This window comes from Cavia porcellus, unplaced genomic scaffold (assembly GCF_034190915.1).
Source record: "Cavia porcellus strain 051 isolate PalLab524CR breed Dunkin Hartley unplaced genomic scaffold, mCavPor4.1 scaffold_1, whole genome shotgun sequence".
Taxonomy (NCBI): domain Eukaryota; kingdom Metazoa; phylum Chordata; class Mammalia; order Rodentia; family Caviidae; genus Cavia; species Cavia porcellus.
Window position 1 is genome coordinate 141,041,323 of NW_026947484.1, and position 20,094 is coordinate 141,061,416.

Below are 20,094 nucleotides of genomic sequence, written 5' to 3' on the forward strand. Positions count from 1 at the left end.
TCTGAAATAGTACTTACAGAATCAGAATAGAAATAACTTCAGAGACTATCTCTTCCAAAACCTGAGAAATGCCTGAATTATTTCATGTAATGTGAGCAGGAAATTTATTCATGGTAAATAATGCATAATGCTATGTGCTAATCTTCTGTTTTAACAAGCAGAACCAAGAGTACTAACTGAGAAATACGGATAGGTACATATTTCCACTATGCTGGTTTACAGTGTGATTGTAGGTACACAAAAATATTTGTTTAAATAAATATAATTAACTAAGTATGAACTTATGTTTAGAAACATATTTAGTTACTAACTGTTGGTTTTTATCTTTACACTGTAACACATGATCCTTGGGGTGTGCTTATAAGCAACATATTACCTGTCATAAAACCTGAAGCTGGTTAGTGATTTACTTCACCCACAATCCTTTTTCTAAGAAAAAAACGTATCTCAGGGGTTATTTAGAAATAATCCTATTCTCAACAATTTGCCCTTGAGTTGATAACAAAGAAGCAGAGATGCTGTTCTCATTTAGAAACGGATCAAGGTCAACACACCATCTGGAATCATTGCTCTTAGGATAGTAGACACTAAGTCCCTCATTAAGTCAGTTTCTGGATGTGGGGCTAAGACATCACAGCTATGCCCCCATGGGCTTTTCTTTTTCATAGATCTTTAAGGTATTTGCACCAAAGACCTCTGAATAGAAGTGTCTTCCAGAGTTCTCAAATTGCTCTTTTAATCCTTTGGGGCTCACACACTGCTGTCTTTAAAGAATCTTTTGTGATTTTTTACTCCCATAGATGTTCTTCACTGCCCTTTTTATTCATCAAACATTTACTAACTGTACGTTTACAGAGAGCTCCACGCGAGCGTTAGCACAGACTGAAAGGCCAAGACTGGGACCTCAAAAAGTGTGTATTCAAGGAAGGTGGGAGGCTGGGGGTTTAGCTCAGTGGCCATGAGTTCGATCCCTGGTACTGATAAAAAAGGAGAAAGACAAAAAAAAAAAAAAAAAAAAAAAAAAAAGAAGGAAGGAGGGGTTTGAAGTGTTCAAGTAGAGGCTATCCAAACAAAACTAAGTAAAAAGTAACGATAATAATTTTAAAATTAAACAAAATGTGACAGAAATTGCTCTCTGCTAGTGAATTTTATATTTATATTGTATTGTAAGCTCTTTAAAGAACAAGAATCAAATCTTATTCCCCTTTGAATTTTTTCCTAATACTAGCACAGGCATGCATTAACCTTTACAAAGGAATCGAATTGGTTTGAATTGAAACTAACCACTACCAGGAAAAGATTGGTGGAAAATGTTGACAGGAAATGAGAATTTCATAGTTTGAAGAATTTTGTAATTCATGTATCATGTAGTCTTCCCTTTCCTCTTCACACAAGGAGAAACACAGGTCACATATACAAGGCTGAAAGAAATGTTAAATGCCACAGTGAATTTCTGGGACAGGATGAAGACTTTTTCATGGTGAATTTGTCAAACAAAGGCTTTTAGCTTATTAGCTAGTGGTAAGTGCCGCTCTCCCTATTAGATTGTAACAGCCTAAACTTGCCCCTAAAAAAGCCTGGTCCTTGCACCAGTAGCACCACTGTCATGTACAGCTAGTGGGGAATGTGTACATTAAAGTTTGAGAAGTGTGGATCTGCTCAGGACCTCTGATCTTCCATCTGGTCCGAGGTACCTATGTTATAAGGCAGTTTATAAATAGAAATCTGGGTTAGGTCAAAACAGCTCATCCCTTCCAGAGCTCCACAGCAGTAAATTAACTTCCTCACAAGCATCTGAAATCATTTATATTTTTCTAAAGTAAATTATCTTATGTTACTTATGCTAATAATTGTGTTAAGTAGATCAGCAACTTATAAAAACTAGATTTTAAAAATGTAGTAATTGTTTTGTTACTGAAATGAAATATGAATAGATATTCCCTAATGTGCTGTAAAGATTTATACAATCACATCAGTTTTCATGGCATATTTTATATTTGTTTTATTTCCTTTAAGGAAAGAAACCCCTTAAGGTTAGTTAAAGAAATATTTCATTTATTGCCAAAGCAAAGAAAAAGTTTCCTTTTAAAGACTGCTAGGCTTATTTATTTTCCAGTTGATTTATATTTAGTTTTAAAAATTATTTATGTTTAAGTTCAAGACCAGATTTCTATTGAAATTTAAATACTTTAAGCTCCTTAAGGCCTTAAGATTTGGAATTTTTAATGAACACTGTGTTGAACTATTAATCATGTGCATTGAATTCTTAGTATAAAAGATAAGAGTTCTTAGGCATTGAAAACTAATAAAGGGTTTACAAATATACAATAACATTATAGATAACATAAAGTATCATGATAAATAATAATCATATGACAAACTCTCTGTCTCAGTTTCTTTCACTGCAAAATGGGAATCATAGGCTGTCTGATTGTTGTATAAATCCAGTGAGTTAATACATGTATGTAAAAATCTTAGATGTAATACACATAAAAGGTTGGAATATTTGGGACATTTAATAAGTGTTAGTTATTTTTATCTAATGCGTGCCTCTATTTAATACTCAAATTGGAAAATGTAGATTGAATTCCAATATGTAAAAATGTCTTTTCAAAGCAACTCACTGAGTTTTGGTTGGCTATGTTACAGTAAACTCAATTTAATCTTTTTAAAAATGTACTCCTGTCAAACTACATTAAACAAGTACTTTTAAAGTCAGAAATTCATGTGCATTGAACCAGCCTAAGGCAACTCACCCTCAAATTATTTTTTCTATAAAACCTTATATGATTGTGGAGCAAAAGGTCATTACTGTATAAAGAGGGTGTATTGTTAAGATTGCCTGATTCCTATGCAGCAGCATGTAAAGTCTGAGGAAAATATATATTGTACCATAAAAAAGTCATGCATAAGTAGTGATTGTTAATGATGGATTTTGATGATGAAGACATAATGGTGAAATATCAACTTAGTTGTCCTTTTCTGACAAAAGGAGCATCATGGATAAAACAAACAGATTGGACATGTCACTTCAAAAGCATCCCACTGGTCTACAATAAATTAGCCAGTCACACCAAGGAAAAACTTGTACATAGATACAGATACATAGACAGATTTTTAAAAATGCCCTGTACAGATGTTCCCAGGAACTTACTTCTAGTTTGAAGTCACATTTTATTTACCAAACATAAGTAATATATGCAACTTCAGAAACCACATTTTAAAATCTCTTAACATTTATATTCACTTTTCTAGAGTAGATATTCACAGATCATGCATCAGTTTCACATGGTAAAAAATGGTGGAACTATTTTCTATGAACAATTTCATTTCTCTCTGTGCTCTCTCAAGATACTTATTGTAAAAAAGATTATCATATCTATTTCATATGGGGAATTAAAAGAAAATACATGTTTCTGATTTTCAAATAACTTGAAGTTCATTTATGCAGTTGATAGAAATAAACATAACATCCACATAAGAAATTTCTAAGAGTACGTACAGATCACCAGCTCAATTCCAGCGTTAATTTACTGTAAATCAGTGCTAACAAGTAAAGTACTTATTACTTAGTAAAATTATTTAGAGAAGGTAAGGCCTCTAACTAATGTAGATAGAATGCTAAGTGTTTTCCAGTCTCCTTCAGGGTACAATGTCAGGGTATTTCTTATAAATAATTGAGGATCATAAAGCCCTGCCTTATTCTTCTTTTTCCACTTACCATATCTATTCTTTTTGGTGGATTTTATGTATACTTATTGCTACAAAAATCACCTTTATGACAATGACTCCAAATTCACAGCTGTGTTTTTACCTTGTCTCTAGAGGGCATTTCTGTGTGATATCCTGTAGAAACCCAATATTCAGCATTGTACTCAAATCTAATCCTTTATCCTCCTCCCAAACATACCACACCTCATACATAGCTTATCTACTAAGTGATCCCACTAGCCAGCCAACCTGCCCAAACTAAATCAGTGTCTTCTCTATACCTTTTGCATTGATGGATTTGAAAGTGACCTAAATTTTTCTCCTCCATGACTGTTTCACAGATTTTCTGCAATATCCAAAATCTTCAGTTATAGACCATTTTATTTTCAAGTTTTTTTAGCACAGAGATTCTTGGACTGAACAAAAGTGCCTAGACCTGAGACAGAGGAACTATAAGGGACTTTGGACGTGGGTTTTATAACTATCTGACTTCTCTCATCCTCCTTGAAATTTCATAAAATTTCATGAATGAGTGTATGTGCATTTCTCTGTCGGTACTTCTGTTAGTTTCTCAAAGCTGATGATTTTCCCAAAGCCAGGCTATTTCCTTGAAGATGTAACCTGTTTTCAGTCTGCCTCCACCTAAGTAACAGTGGTCTGTGATTGTTGATACTCTGCAACCATTTCTGCCCACTTTCACACCAAAATCTTGCTACAGGAAAACATGAAGGCTTCCTGATGGCCCATAAAGTAGGCATAATATTTTATGAACTTCCTATTACAGAAGCACTGAGTTTGTTTGTTCCCAAAGACCTTGTGCCTCAAAGGCTTTCCTTTCCACTTCCACTTGGATAGCTAATGAGATTGTGCTTGAAGTAAAAAAAAATCACCAAACTACTCATAAATAATCTTCTAGAGCTTGGCAGCAATCAGCTAGGATTACTCCACTGCCTACTTGCAAGCAGGAACCTTCATGAACAGTGGACACAGTTATAGAGAAAAGTCAAAACTCACACTCTAGCAGTCTTCCCTCCTCTACTAGTGATGTAACTTTCACAGAAGTTCACTAGTGTCAAGGTCCTTTTTCTAGAGTAGCTAGGACAACACAAGTCCTTCAATTATGCTTGGCATTATAAAGACAGATTCACCTTCTGATTTTCCTTCTGATTTCTACCATTAATGCTGCCTAGAATGGTAACTTTCTGTCTCATTACCATGGAGCAGTTTTCTCAAACATGACTCCTTCCAACACACACACACACACACACACACACCCATTGTGAGCACAACTTTTTATCTGTGGCCCAGACTTGCCCACAATCACGTTCAATCCTCCTAGATCACTGTCAGAAAATAATTTGAAGTCATTTATAAGTATGATGGGTAAGGAATTACAATTTTAGGGGAGATATGCAAAACATGGGAGAAAATATTTAAGCCTTGGTAACCTAAAAAATAAGTAGGTCTGGTTCCAACCAATACTAAGATAAAAATTGCACTGAAAAGGGCCAAGGGTTTAGCTCAGTAGTGTAAGCGCCTACTTGGCAAATGCAAGGTTGTCAGTTCTATCCCTGGCACAAAAAAATTGCATTGAAAGTGCCCCCTGCTTTTATCCCTTTCTTTATATTATTTTTCAAAATTAAGCTATAGGCTTCTTGTGGGAAGCCAGTGCTGGCAGGGAGATAGGGAGCCAGGTCTGCCCCCAGATGTCACTGCCACCATCAGAAAGCTTGATTCCTTTGGGCAGCCAGTGTGGGCAAGAAGACACAACAAGATCTGCCCTTGCGTGTCCATGGCAGTCATCGGAAGGCTTGCTTCCTGTGGGCAGCCAGTGAAGGCAGGGAAACACATCCAGATCTGTGCCTGCATGTCCACAACCCACTGGGAGAATCAGAGAAACACACCCCTGTGTTTCTTTGGTTGAGTCCTGGCAGAGACACATAGGCTGAAAAAAGAAGCAGCCCTGCCACCATGCATCCCTGGCCATTGGAGAAGCCTCATGGGTCTGGAGAAGCCCATCTCATGCCCTGCTATCTCCCTGGGAACCTGGGTTCAGAGACACACAGGTGCCTGTTCCATTCCCTTGCACCACATAGGGGCAGCCAATGTGGGAAGTGCCTTGGACCCCACAACTGGCTTGCTGGGAGGAACCCAGGAGAATGTCAAGGACAAAAGGCAATCTCAGACCTCCAGGCCACACAGAACAAGTCTGAAAGATACAGTCATGCAAGAAACTGGAAATCACACACCTGAAATTTCTGAGAGCATAGCAACTGAGGTAAAGAAACAACTTCATGAAACTTTAAAAATAATCAGATCAGCAATAATATCTCAGGTAAAAGGAAAAATTACAAACAATGAAGGAATTTCTCAGCATATCTAAAGAAATAGATAGAAAAAGAGAAGGATAAAAAAGATGGAAACCTTGAATGAACAATATAGGAAGGAATTACAAAACATGAAACAGATTCAAAGAGACATATAGGAAATCAAAGCTGGCAAGACCACTTGAAAGAGACTGAAGATAGACTTTCAGATCTTGAAGACAGGATTCTAGCTAGCGATTGTGAAAGGAAAGATCTCTAAAAAGAACAAGAAATCAGGAAATAACAATTCATCAGTTACAAGATGATGCAAAGAAAAATAATTTAAGAGTGATAGGGGTCAGCAAAGAAGCAGAGGTCAATACAAATAAAATAAAAAGACTATTTACAGAAGTAATAGCAGAAAGCTTCCCAAATCAAAGCTTCCCATGGGAAAAAGCTCTGGAATGCAGATAAGCATATAGAACTTCAAATAGCCATAACCAAATTAAACCTACACCCAAACATATAATAATCAATTATATATTAATATATTAAACCTACACCCAAACATATAATAATCAATTATAATAATAATTCCAAAAAGTCAGCACAAGAATGGAATATTAAAATCTGTTAGAGAAAACAAACAGATCATCTATAAAACCTATCAGAATCATGGCACACTTGTGAACACAACCATCAAGTCTAGAATACTTTGGAGTACAGTGTTTCAAATACTGAAGGAAAACAACTTCCATCACACATTGATGTATGCTGCAAAATTATATTTTAAAATTAAACGGAAAAAAGATAATTCCATGATGAAGAGCAATGAAGGAATTCATTACCACCAAACCAATGCTACAGAGAGTGCTGAAGGATATTTTAGAGAGAGAGAAAGACTATTGTGGTTCCACAACAGCAGCAGAGGAGGATTGCCAAACAGGGCAGGCAACTGAATGGAGAGGAAAAGTAGAGGGCCAACAGCAGGAGCATAGCATGGCAGAGATGAACCAATTCATGCTGTTTGTAACCATTAATGTAGATGACCTCAATTCACCAATAAAAAGAAATTCAGGGAAAGTGGATCCAGAAACAAGATCCATCAATACATGTATGCAAGAAACACATTTAACTTGAAAGGAAATTCATAGACTGAAAATCAAGGGAGAGAAAACAATGGTTCCACATAACAGGAGACCAGTAAATAGCAAGGATAACTTGCTCATCAACTGCAGAAAGGGTAAGAAAGACATGGTATTTTCATACAATGGAAAGCTACCAGCTATAAAGTAGGATAATCTCAAGGATCTTGTACGTAAATGGATGCAACAGGAGATCACACTACTGGGTGAAACTGTTTAGACTCAAATGGGTGAAGACTGACTTATCTCCTTACCATAAAAACTGAAGGAGTTGGTGAAATCCAAAAAGCACCACTGATATTATCAAAGTGACAGGGGAGGAAACACCTAAAAAAGGAAAGCGGTAACCACTGTTAATTTCCTGTTATCTTGTTTTCATAATTTTGTTAGTTTTGCTTTTATTCTGTATTGTTCTGTTAAAATTTACTGTATCTGAAGGTATGGGCAGCTATTTTGAAGATAATGGGATATATTGTGGTAATCATTGTTGATTTCCAATTACCTTGTTTTGAAGTCCTGTAATGCTTTTATTCTTTTATTTTGATTGGCTTAATTCTGTTTTGTTTTGTTTCATTTAATTATGTGTGATGGTATGGACAGTTATTTTGAAGAAAATGAGATGTGTTAGCCATTGTTGATTTCTTATCGTCTTGTCTTGAAGTCCTATAATGCTTTCATTCTTTTGTTTTGATTGACTTTATTTTATTTTGTTTTTTAAAATTTTACTATATGTGATGGTATGAACAGATATTTTGAAGAAAACAAGAGGGATTATAGTAGCCATTGTTGACTTCCTGTTAGCTTATTTTGAAGTCCTGTAATGCTTTCATTGTTTTCTTTTAGTTGGTTTTGTTCTGTTTGATTTTATTTATCCATTCCTCAGATGATAGGCATTTGGGTTGTTTCCTATATTTAGCTATTACAACTTGTGCTACTATAAACAGGTACATATATACTGCTGTGGTATGATGCTTTTAATTCTTCTGGGAAAATACTTAGAGAGAAATAGGTGGGTTGAATGGGACCTCCAATTCTAGTTTTTTGAGGAATCTTTATACCAATTTCCACGCTAATGGTAGCATTCTACATTCCCACCAACAATAGAGAAGAGTTCCTTTTCCCAACAGGCCCACCAGCATTTGTTATTGGTTGATTTTTGCATCTATGTTCATTACAGAGATTGGCCTATAGTTCTCCTTTTTGGTTGAGTGTTTCCCTGGTTTTGCTATCAGGGTAATATTTGCCCCCCAGAATGAATTAGGGAGAATTGCTTCACTTTCAATTTCATTAAAGAGTTTGTGGAGCATTGGTATTAAATCTTTTCTAAGTTCCTTGCATGGACTTGCGCTTTTCTTTGTTGATAAGTATTTAATTATGGTTTCAATTTAATTAACTGGTTTTGTGTTATTCAGAAGTTTTATATCTTCTTGATCCAGCTTTGGTAATTCGTATGTATCTAGGACTCCGTCCATTTCATCTGTGTTTTCAATCCTATGAGAGTAAGGTATTTGAAGTATATATTGATGACCTTCTGCATTTCCAAGGAATCTGTAATGCTCTCACTCTTCATTTTTTATTTGCATGAATTTGAATTTTTCTTTCCTTTTTGATAAGGTTCACTAGGAGTTTATCAGTTTTATTTAGTTTCAAAGAACCAACTCTTTGTTTCATTAATTCTTTGTATTTTTTTTTTTAGTCTCAGCTGAGTTAACTTCTGCTCTCATCATTATAATTTTTTCCCTTGTGTGGGCTTTGGGCTTGTCCTTTTCTTCTTTTTCTAGAAGTTTGAGGTGCAGCATTAGGTTGTTTTTTGTGCTTGAAATTCACCATTATAAATTTTTCTCTGAGGATCACTCTCATGTGTCCCACAGGTTCTGGTAAGTTATATTTGTATTTTCATTTGACTGTATACATTGTTTAATTTGTTCTTTAATTTTATCTGTGACCCATTAGTTGTTCAGTAGGGTATTATTTAATTTCCATGTGTTTATGAAGCTTTTGCCGCTTCTTTTGTCATTAATTTCCAATTTCATTGCGTTATGGTTAGATAATATGCATGAGATAATCTGAATTCCTTTGCATTTGCTTAAGCATGGCCTATAGGCTAGTATATGATCTATTTTACAGAATGTCTTACGTGCACCTGAGAGGAATGTTTATTCTAATATTAGGTGGATTACTCCATAAATGTCTAATAAGCCCATTTGTTCAAAAGTTTGCTTCAGTTCTGTTATTTCTTTGCTGATTTTTTGTTTATTTGATCTGACTCTTTGTGATGATGGAGTGCTAAGGTCCCTTGTTATAACTGTATTATTGTTTATTTGATTTTTCATATCTATTAGTATTTGTTTAATATAGTTGGATGCTCCCATACTTGGTGCATATATATTTATGATTATAATCCCTTCCTCCTGATTTTTTTTCCCTAAAAAGTATGTAGTTACCTTCTTTTTCTTTGAATCATTTTTAGTTTGAAGTTCACATGGTCTGAAAACAGAATAGCTACCCTACTTTTTCCTAGGTTACTGTCACATCGAATATTGTTTTCCATCCTTTGATTTTCAGTCTATAAATTTCCTTTTGAGTTAGATGTGTTTCTTGTATGTACAATATTGTTGGATTTTGTTTCTTGATCTAATGGAGACCACTATGAAGTGGCTCTGAGCAGGATTTAAATTTTACTAATTGGCTTTCTATGTTTATCTGTGAGTCTGTCCTAAGTCTAGGCCCCTTGCTTGGTGATGGGAGTTGATCCATAGTAAGTGAATCTTTAAGAATCACTGGTCCTGGCTGAGGCCTATAGTGGCCAGAGATACCCCAAAGGGCAAGATAAGGCCACAGCTATGGACATTCTGGCTCCAACCCCAGTTAACTAGGTAGAGACTGCAGCTACAAAGATTATTCCTATAGTTTCACTTCTACCATGTCTTCATGATAAGACTACTTCATGATAAGCTTCTGAGTTGACTTGATTCATTACTTGGAGATGTCCTTGAAGTGACTCCCGAGGTCCTGCTCATTGCCTGAACTTTCTTTCCTCAGTCTCTCTGCCCTTTGTCCTTGGTCCTAATATAAGTGGACTAATCCAGAGAATCCTCTGTCTTAACCCTCGAAGTCTCAAGCTTAATTAAAAGGTTTAAACCTTTCTGGAGCCCTAAAAAATCATACAACTTGTCTCTTTTTAATTTAACCTCCATGGTACACTTGTTTGGGAGATCGGGCATCTAGGTCAAAACCCGATATTGATCCACTCTGCCAGTCTGTTTCTTTTGATTGGTGAACTGAGGCCATTTACATTGATGGTTATAACTGGTTTTTATTGGCTTATGTTCGTCATGTAATGTTTCTGCTGTTAGTTCCCTACTTTTCCCCTGTTTAATTACTTGCACTGCCTAGAGGTTTCTTTTTGTTGATCTTGGATCATTTTTGATCATTTTTGTCTCTTTCTAGAATATACTTCAGTACTTTGAAGGATTGTTTTTGTGGTCATGGAGTTCTTCAGTTGGTCTTTGTCATGGAAATATCTTATTTCTCTATTAATTTTGAAAGTTAGTTTTGTAGGGTACATCAGCCTGGGTTGAATTTTGTTTTGTTTCAGAACTTGAAATACTTCACTCCATACTTTTCTTAACTTGATGGTTTATGTTTACAAGAGTGCCATGATTCTGATAGACTTTCCTTTACAGGTGATCTGTTTCTTTTCTCTAATGGCTTTTAATATTCTGTTCTTATGCTGAATTTCTGAGATCTTAATTATTGTGTATCTATGTGTAAATTTACTTTATGTCTAATAGAGTCCATATGCCATATCAGATTCTCTTCCCATGCTTGGAAAAATTTTCTGCTATTTCTTCTGCGAATAGTTTTTTTTTTTTATGTCATCTGTGTTGACCTCTGCTTTTTCACTGATACCTATCAGTTTATATTGCTTTTCTTTGCATCACCTTTCAACCATTGAATTGTTATTTTCTGATTCCTTGTTATTTGTCAGAAATCTTTCCTTTCATTATCACTAGTGGCAATCATGTCTTCAAAGTCTGAGTCTATCTTCAGTTTCATTCATACAGTTTTTCCCACCTTGAATGGAATTTTTGATTTCCTGGATGTCTCCTTTGAATCTGTTTCATATGTTCTAATTCTTTCCTATATTGTTCATCAAGATTTCTATCATTTATCTATGCTCCTCTATTTTTTATTTATTTCTTCTTTGCATATGCTCACCAATTATTTAATTATGCTTATCATTTCTTTTATTACCTGAGAGATTATTTCTGATCTGATTTCTTTTACTGATTCATAGAAATTTTTTTACTTCCATTGCTATCATTTCATAAATTTCAGGTGTATACTATCCAATTTCTTTTACATGTAGGTCTGTTGGACTTTTTTTGTTTTGGCGTTTCCTATGTTCCTCCTGTTCAACTCAAAGCCACGTTATCCTTTTTGTCCCATGCTGGTGGTCTGTCCCACAGTGGGGTTCACTGAGGGTTGCCAATGTTTGGGGTCTCTGGGCATGGTTTCCTAGTCCTTCAGGCCTTACTATGGATTCTCAGATGGCTGGATGTCTCTAGGCACAGCTTCCTGTTCTCTGCAGGCCTCACTGAGGGTCCCCAGATGGCCCCAGTTCTGGGTCCTGCATCATAATCCCCACAGGCCTCATCCAGGGTTCCTAGGTGTGAGTGGACCTCTGAACACAGTTTTCAGGTCCCCATAGGCCTCACCCCATAGGCCCATGGCTACAGGTCTCTGGGTGCTGCCTCCTGGTTCCTGTGGGCCACACTGAGCTTGAGAATATTCTAAAAGAGGAATTGTTGAGTCATAGAATAACTGTATTTAACTTTATTAGGAATAGTTTTTAAGAATGACTGTATAGTCTTCAAATTTCAGCTTGGAGATTTGTGGAGTTAGAAAGTTTATTGCTTCCATCATTACAACCACCAAAAAAAGCAGAATATACAAATTAGTCACTTTTCTTGAACTTATTAGGCAACTGAGACTGCAGTACAAATAACTAAACTGAAATATTAGCAGTCATAGGCAATCAAAAGAATCCATACATTTTTTAACCCAGAGCAGAAACCATTAAAGGCCATAGAAGCTGATAAAAATAAAAATATAGCTAAAGTAAAATATTTAATGAGTTGCTAAGGACAAGTGTAGACAATATAAGAAAATGAAGTCCTTCAGGGCATAAAAATACTACAACTTGTACATTTTTCTTTCTTTTCCTTGATGAACTCTATCAGATGCTCTCAAGTAATATATATAGGGAAGAATTTTGAGGAAGTTTTATTGATAGTGCTATTACTTTGGAGGAAGGAAGAGCAACAGCAAACCCCAAAACTGCTCCTAGACTCCTTTCCTGTATTTTTCTTTTTTTAAAATTTTATTTAAGGAGAAAAAAGAAAAAAAAACAGAAAAAGGGTACAAATTATACAGAATTTCAGAAAAAATAAACAGTAAGAAATCACTAGTTAATAGATTACATATTGTCATCTTAGAAATAGTTGTTTAAGTTACAAAATTAAAGCATATAGAGTGGACAAACAGTGAGACTGCAAACAGTTCTGTTCAATGATCCATAAAACTCAGTAATATGGTTACCTATCTTATACACTTAAATATACATGCAGTTATGTCCTTTAGAGCACTTTCTTTTCCTCTTTTGTACAATGACAATTACACATTGGGGTTTTATTACTCCCATTGTTCTTATTACTTTTTTTTGAAGAAAGTAAAACCAAATGTGACATAATAGGACAGAGTCAGTCAAATCAAAAGGATGGACATAATACATAATGTAAAAACAGAATACAAGGTGAGCAACAATGGTTACCATAATGCCTCTTGCTATCTTAAAAACAATTGCCTATATGATCAGTTATAATAAAATTGAACAAAACAGTAAAGGACAAGACCAATAAAACCAAAACACTGGAGACATTAGAGGACTTCAAAAGAAGATAATAGTCAACCAGAATGGGTGTCATAATGAATCTTACTGTCTTCATAGTTGTTGCCTATACTTTCGAACTTCGTACTATCAAGCATAACAGAATAGAGGAAAATCAGTCAAAACAAGATGGTAACAGCAACACAGGGTTTCAAGTTAATAGGAAATCAATGTGGGTTACTATAGTATATCTTGCTATTTTTTATTTATTTTTCCCTTAATTAAAAGGATAAAAATGAAAAAGTAGATAATAAAAAGAAGATGGAGATAAAAAAGAAGGCATAACAACAAAACAGCACAGGTCAAAACATAGCCATTTAAGCAAAACAGAGTTTCACCACAAGATAATCTTGTCATAAAAGTAGTTACCATAGTGTCTCTTTCCTTAAAAATCTTTGGGTATAACTTCATATACTGTAGCATCAAACATATCAAGACAATGTAAAACCGTTCAAGAGAATGACAGTATTACAGGGTATTTAGAATCAGCTAACAGAAAATGAACAATGATTTCTGTATAATCTCCTTGTCTATAAAAGTTTTTATTTATATTATCACATATAATAAAATCCAATAAGATACAACAGGTTAAAACCGATGAAGACAGAGGAACAAAAGCTTGATGGGACTTCAAAACAAGATGATATTAAATCAGCACTACCTATTATGATGTCTTGTTTTCTCCAACATGGCTGTTCCTACCATCCAACCTTCTCTGCCTCATTTCTGTTGAGCTCTTTTTCTGTCATTAGTTGTCAGTTTGTCTTCTTCATTTTGCTTTCTGCTCCATTCATTGTGGCCTCTCTGCCACTGTTTCTGGAATCTTGGTATTTTTCATTTTTTAGAATATCCTTCAGTATTCTCTGTAGAGCTGAATTGGTGGTTGCATATTCCCCTAGTTCCTCTTTATCCTGGAAGCACCTTGTTTTTCCATCAATTTCCAGGGGTAGTTGTGCAGGATATATCAATCTTGGCTGGAGATTATTATCTTTTAAAGCTTGAATTATCCCCCCCCCCACTCTTCATGATTTGATGGTTTGTGCCAAGAAGTCTGCTGTAATTCTGATAGATGTTCCCTTGTAAGTGATCTGTTTAGCTTTTAATATTCTGTTCTTGTATTGGATTTCTGGAATTTTAATTATTTTATGCCTGGGTGTTGCTCTGATTGGGTTGTAGGTGGCTGGGGTCCTGTACGCTTCATACAACTGAGTATCTTTACCTTTTGCTAAATTAGGAAAATTCTCCTGGATTATTTCTGTGAGTAGCTTTTGTAGTTCATTTGTTTGTGTCCCTACTTCTTCTTTTATGTTCTTAAGTCTTAAGTTATAGATCCTCTTATCACCTTCTAGCCTTTGTATTATTGCTGTTTGTTTTCTTGTTATTTTTAAGAAGTTTTTCATTTCACGCTCCCACCTTACAAATCTGCCCTCCTGTTCAGATAATCTATCCTTAGTTTCTTTCAGGCTGTTATGCCAGCTTTCAATAGAGTTTTTAGTTTCCTGGTAATCTCTTTGAACCTGCTTCATGTATTCTATGTTTTCTCTATTTTCTCCATCAAATAATTCTCCCCTTTTTTTCTGTTCTTCCATTCCACCATCTTTTTTTTTCTTGGGTGGTGCTTAGCATTTCTCTAACTATTCTACTTATTTCTTGCTTTATTTCATTAAATACTTCATTTTTGAGCTCGTCTATGAGGCTGTGTAGATATCGCTTTACATCTATTGGTGCCATGTCTGATATTGCGTGTTTTCTGTCTTCATTCTCTTTTGCATTTACCTTTCCTGGATCAGTGTTCTCAGGATTGGGGACTGAGGACCCTTTCTTGTTGCTCCCTCTTCCCATACTTTTTGTTCCTTCTATACAAGCGTATGTAGGAAGCCCAGTTTTTTTTTTCTCTTTGTCTGTTACAGTTTGTTTGAATCTGCCAGCTAAGTGTTCCTGCCCACTGCAGTGTACTAGGGAGACACAGACCTGGGCATCCTCTGCTGGGCCCGTCCCTCTAGATCAACCTAGTGAAGGCTTCACTGCTAGGGTGCACCACCAGATGCAGGGACCTGGTTTGGGCTAGCCTACTGGATCTTAGTCCGTGGCGTCACCGGGCCAAGCACTCCCTACCAATCCTGCTTGAGAGGGGAATATACGACTAAAGTCACTGCAGGGCCCTGTTCTGGCTAGTCTGCCCAGTCCCAGAGTCTCCTCTGTTGGAGCCTCCTAGTCTATGAAAGGGTCCCTATTTGTCTCACTCACTGCTGGTTGATGCAGGGCTCCCTGCTAGTCCCACTCTCAATGCCGTTTGGTTCTCCGATTCCTGCTCTTAGAGCTTTTGTGTGTGTATCTCCCTGCCATGCCGATTGGGACACAGCAGCAGCAGCAGGAAATTCAAATTGTGGCTTCCAGTGGCACAGGATCCAGCTTCTGCACTGAGACTTTATCTGTTCCTGTTATAGCATCAGGATTGCATTTCCAGTTGGCTTCTCTCAGCTTAGTTCGTTTCTGGGTCGGAAGGGTACATCTCCCCTCACTTAGGACTCTTCACACGGCAGCACTCCTGTATTCTAAGCTGGTAATCTCAGAGAGCCTCCATAGCTGCTGTTATTTGTCCACCATGTTCTCCCGGAAGTCCCTTTCCTGTATTTTTCCTACAGACAAATGAACATAATCTTTAATGGCAAGGCCAACAAAAACTGCCATGTAATGGCATTTTGGAAAACCATCAGAGATGAGTAAGGGAATAGAGCCAAAATGCATAACAATGAGGGAGGAGCGGGAATATGTACAAGGTCACTCATGAAACCCATATCATACACAGAATTTACATTACCTAATACTCAGACTTACCAGAACATCAGAGATCACTTCTGCTCTTTTCCCCTAATATCCACTAACATCGAATGAAAAAAAGAGCAGAATATCACTGGAATTTTTCAAGAAGCATTATCTCTAGAGAAGAGTGAAGGTCAATGAGAGAATAGAATTATGGGCACCCTAGCTGCCTCTCTATAGTGATTGTATCACTACAGTAGCAATTGGAAGCATGTGGTGAATGTAGGACCAACAAACTTCATACTCAACCCAACTCTGCCTATTCGATCATATAGCAAAGGATTAGCAAAAGCAATGGTTTCTCCAAGAAAAAAAATTTGCCTCAGTATCTACTATCCTGTATAATATATCTTGCTTTCAAAAAGTTATGATGCATTTTAAAATTCAATTTCTAATGTTTTTCATTTTTATTAATTTGTGTATACATTACACTTCCCATGGGGAGTTTGCACAGATATATAACACATCTCAGTTCTGTTCTGATCCCCTACCCTTCAGTATCTCCTTACTCCCTCCAGTCTTCATTTCCCTTCCCCTTTGCAAAAGCTGTATTTTCATACTTCTCTTGAATTCACTTGCATTTAAAAAGTCTTTTTCTCCTTCCTTTCCTTCCCATCTTCCTCCATATCTGTAACCACAGTGCTCTGGGAGACTGAGGCAGGTGCACCGAAAATTCAAGGACAGCCCAGGCAACTTCGTGACTTAGTTAGTGAAAACCTGTCTTAAAATAAAAAGGCCACACAGTATGAAGGCCCTGAGTTCCACTCTCCAGTACCAAAAGACATAAACAAAGGAAAGAAACATATAGTCCAAGAGACAACATCAGAACTTGACTTAAACATAAGCTATTTAAACTATCAGAGAACGAATTTAAAATAATAATAATAGGCTTTAACCCTTTAAGCAGAGGGGATTTTAAATACTAAAAGTAACATTAACTAAATAAGAAAAATCCCTTTAAAAAACTCACAAGTGGCCCTAACAAAGATGAAAAAAGAATTAGTAAATATAAAGATAGGTTAACAGAAGGACTAGGGATAGAGCTCAGAGGTACAAGCACCTGCCTGGCAAGTGCAAGGTCATGAGTTTGATACACAGTACAAAAATAAAAAATAAAAACAGGTCAATAGAAATTACCCAAACCAAAACACGAGAGAAGGGAAAAAAAACCTCACAGTTACAAGAAATGTAGTATGTCACTGAACTGTCTAATATGAAAATTACCTTAAAGAAGAGAAATGAGTATATTAAACTCAAAGCAATCAAAAGAAAAGGAATAATAAACACTAGATAAAGATTCAATTAAATTGAAAAAATAGTGAAAATAATCTGGCTCTTTCTAAAGATCCATAAGAATAAGGGTCAGGGATTTAACTTAGCAGCTCAAGTGTCTGTCTGGCAAGTGCAAGGTTCTGAGTTCAATCCCTGATACCAGAAAAAAAAAGAATAATAAGCATCTTACCAGATTAAGAACAAAAAGACAAATTATAAATATCAGGTATTAAAGTAGAGATGTTGATACTGATACAATCTTAACAAGACAATTATGAAATGCTACAACTCTGAGCTTCCAAACTCAGCAACATAAAACAAAACCACTTTGTTTTTTTTATTTTAAAGAAAAAAAATCAAAAACAATGATACAGAATTTCAAAATGAGATAATAGGAGATTAACAATGATTCATGTATTGTGTTTGTATCACTTTCTGAAAAGACTAAGAGATATCCAAACAACACTCAAGTGCAAGGCCATGAGTTCAATTCCCAACATCAATAGACAAAAAAAGAAAACACAAACTACCAATAAAGAGAAGATAAATGAGAGCTTTCTAATTTGATTTTAAAACATTGAGAACCCATTGAGAAAACTGAGGAATGGAGATGAACTAACTTTCCCACTACCTACTTAATAATCAGCAGGTGTAGAATTTTCACCCACATCTGTCTGGTTCAAGAGCTCATTGTTTTTACTATAATACTTTGTCTTTAAGATTGGAAAAAAAAGTAGAAATTTCAGTTCCCAGTAACAGTTCAGAGAAACGTATGAGTAATTTAACAGAAAATTGGTAGTTTTGTCAATTATACTTTCAGAAATTTTAATATTTGCTAAAGTTCCATCTTAGATTGCTAAGATTTATGCTAATAAAGAAAAATACTTAAGTCTATACAGTTGCTTAAAATTTTTATGTCTTACAAACTTTTTTCATATTTTTATTTAACATTTGTATTTCTTTTTTTATTTAAAGAGAAAAAAAGAACATAAAAAAACAAAAAGTAAAAGGGTAGAAGTAATACAGAATTTCAAAAAATATGCAATAAGAAATCACTAGTTAAGAGATTACATATTGTCTTCTTAGAAACAGTTGTCAAAATTATAAAATTAAAGCATATAAAGTGGACATTCATACAGTGATATTGGAGACAGTTCTGTTCAATGATCCAGCAAAAGCTCAATAATATGGTTTTCCATCCTACACACTCAAACATACCTGCGGTTATATCCCTTAGTCCACCTTCCTTTCCTCTCTTTTTTACAATAACAATTATGCTTTTGGGGTTTTATTACTTCCACAGTGCTTATTACTTTTTTTGAAGAGAATAAAACCAAACGTGACTGAGCAAAGCAGAGTCAGTTAGAAAAGAAGGATGGGCATAGTACATGATGCAAAAATAGAATACCAGGTGATCAAAAGTGGTTACCATTGTGCTTTTTGCTTTTTTAAAATTGAGTTGCCTATATCATCAAAACAGTACGGAACAAGACCAATAAAACTTACACTGGAGACCTTTCAGGACTTCAAAAAAAGATAATAATCAAACCATAATGGGCATCATAGTATATCTTATTGCCTTCAAAGTGGTTGCCTATACCCTCAAACTTGATACTATCAAACAAAACAAAATATAGTACAATCAGACAGAACAAGATGGGGAGAGCAACACTGGGGTTCAAGTCAGGTTAATAGGAAAACAAAAAAGTTACTACAATATATCCTGCTATTTTTTAATTTAGTTTTCACTTAATTAAAAAATGAGAAAAAATAGATTAATTAAAAAAGTGGGGAGAGATTGAGATAAAAGAGAACATTGTAACAGAACAACACAGGTCAGAACCAAACAATTTAAGCATCATTGTGTTTCACCACCAGATAATCTAACATAATAGTAGTCATCATAGTACCTCTTTCCTTGAATTATTTGAGTATAACTACGTATGCTATAGCATCAAGCATATCAAGACAGTGTGAAGCCATTCAAGAGAATGAAAGAATTACAGGGCATTTAGAACCAGTTAATAGACAATGAACAACTGTTTCTATATTATCTCTTTGCCTATAAAAAATTTTGTTTATACTATCACATATAGTAAAATATAGTAGGATACAACAAGTTAAAACCAGTGGAAACTGATGTACAACAGCTTGATGGGACTTCAAAACAAGATGATATTAAATCAACACTAGTTTTTATAAATTTGTGTTGTTTTCTTCAAAATAGCTATTCATACTATCACAGATACTAAAATCAAACAACCCGAGTTAAAACCATTGCAATTAATAAGGGAAGACATTATATGCATTCAAACTAATATGATTGGTAATCATGATTACCACATACTTTTATGTATTCGTATCTTTTTTTACACTAGGGAAACTATTCAGTATATATACATGTGAGTTTGATTTATTTCACTTATGAGTATGGTCTCAAGCTGCTTCAATTTATTTATAAATGTCTCAATGTGATCATTCTTTATAGCTGAGTAGTACTCCATTGTATAAAAATACCACAACTTTTTTATCCATTCTTTTTTAAAAATTTTATTTTGAAAGTATACAACAGAGCAAGTCAGAATAAAGCCAACTAAGATCGTACAGTGAAATTGGTACGGAACTTCATAGCAGGTTAGCGGGATAACAGTAATAGGTATCACAGTATATTTTGTTATCTTTATAGTAGTTGTTCTTTCAATCACACATATCAAAATGAGATGAAATATAGAACACTATAGAATATTAAACAGAATATTAAATAGAGCAGTACCATTAATCAGAAAAGAGCAAAACAGTAATAAAAATATTTGCCTTCAAAGAGATGGTAGAAGGAAGTCTCCCTTATTTGCTATGGTCAACCTCCCAGGAGATGGTCAGATTT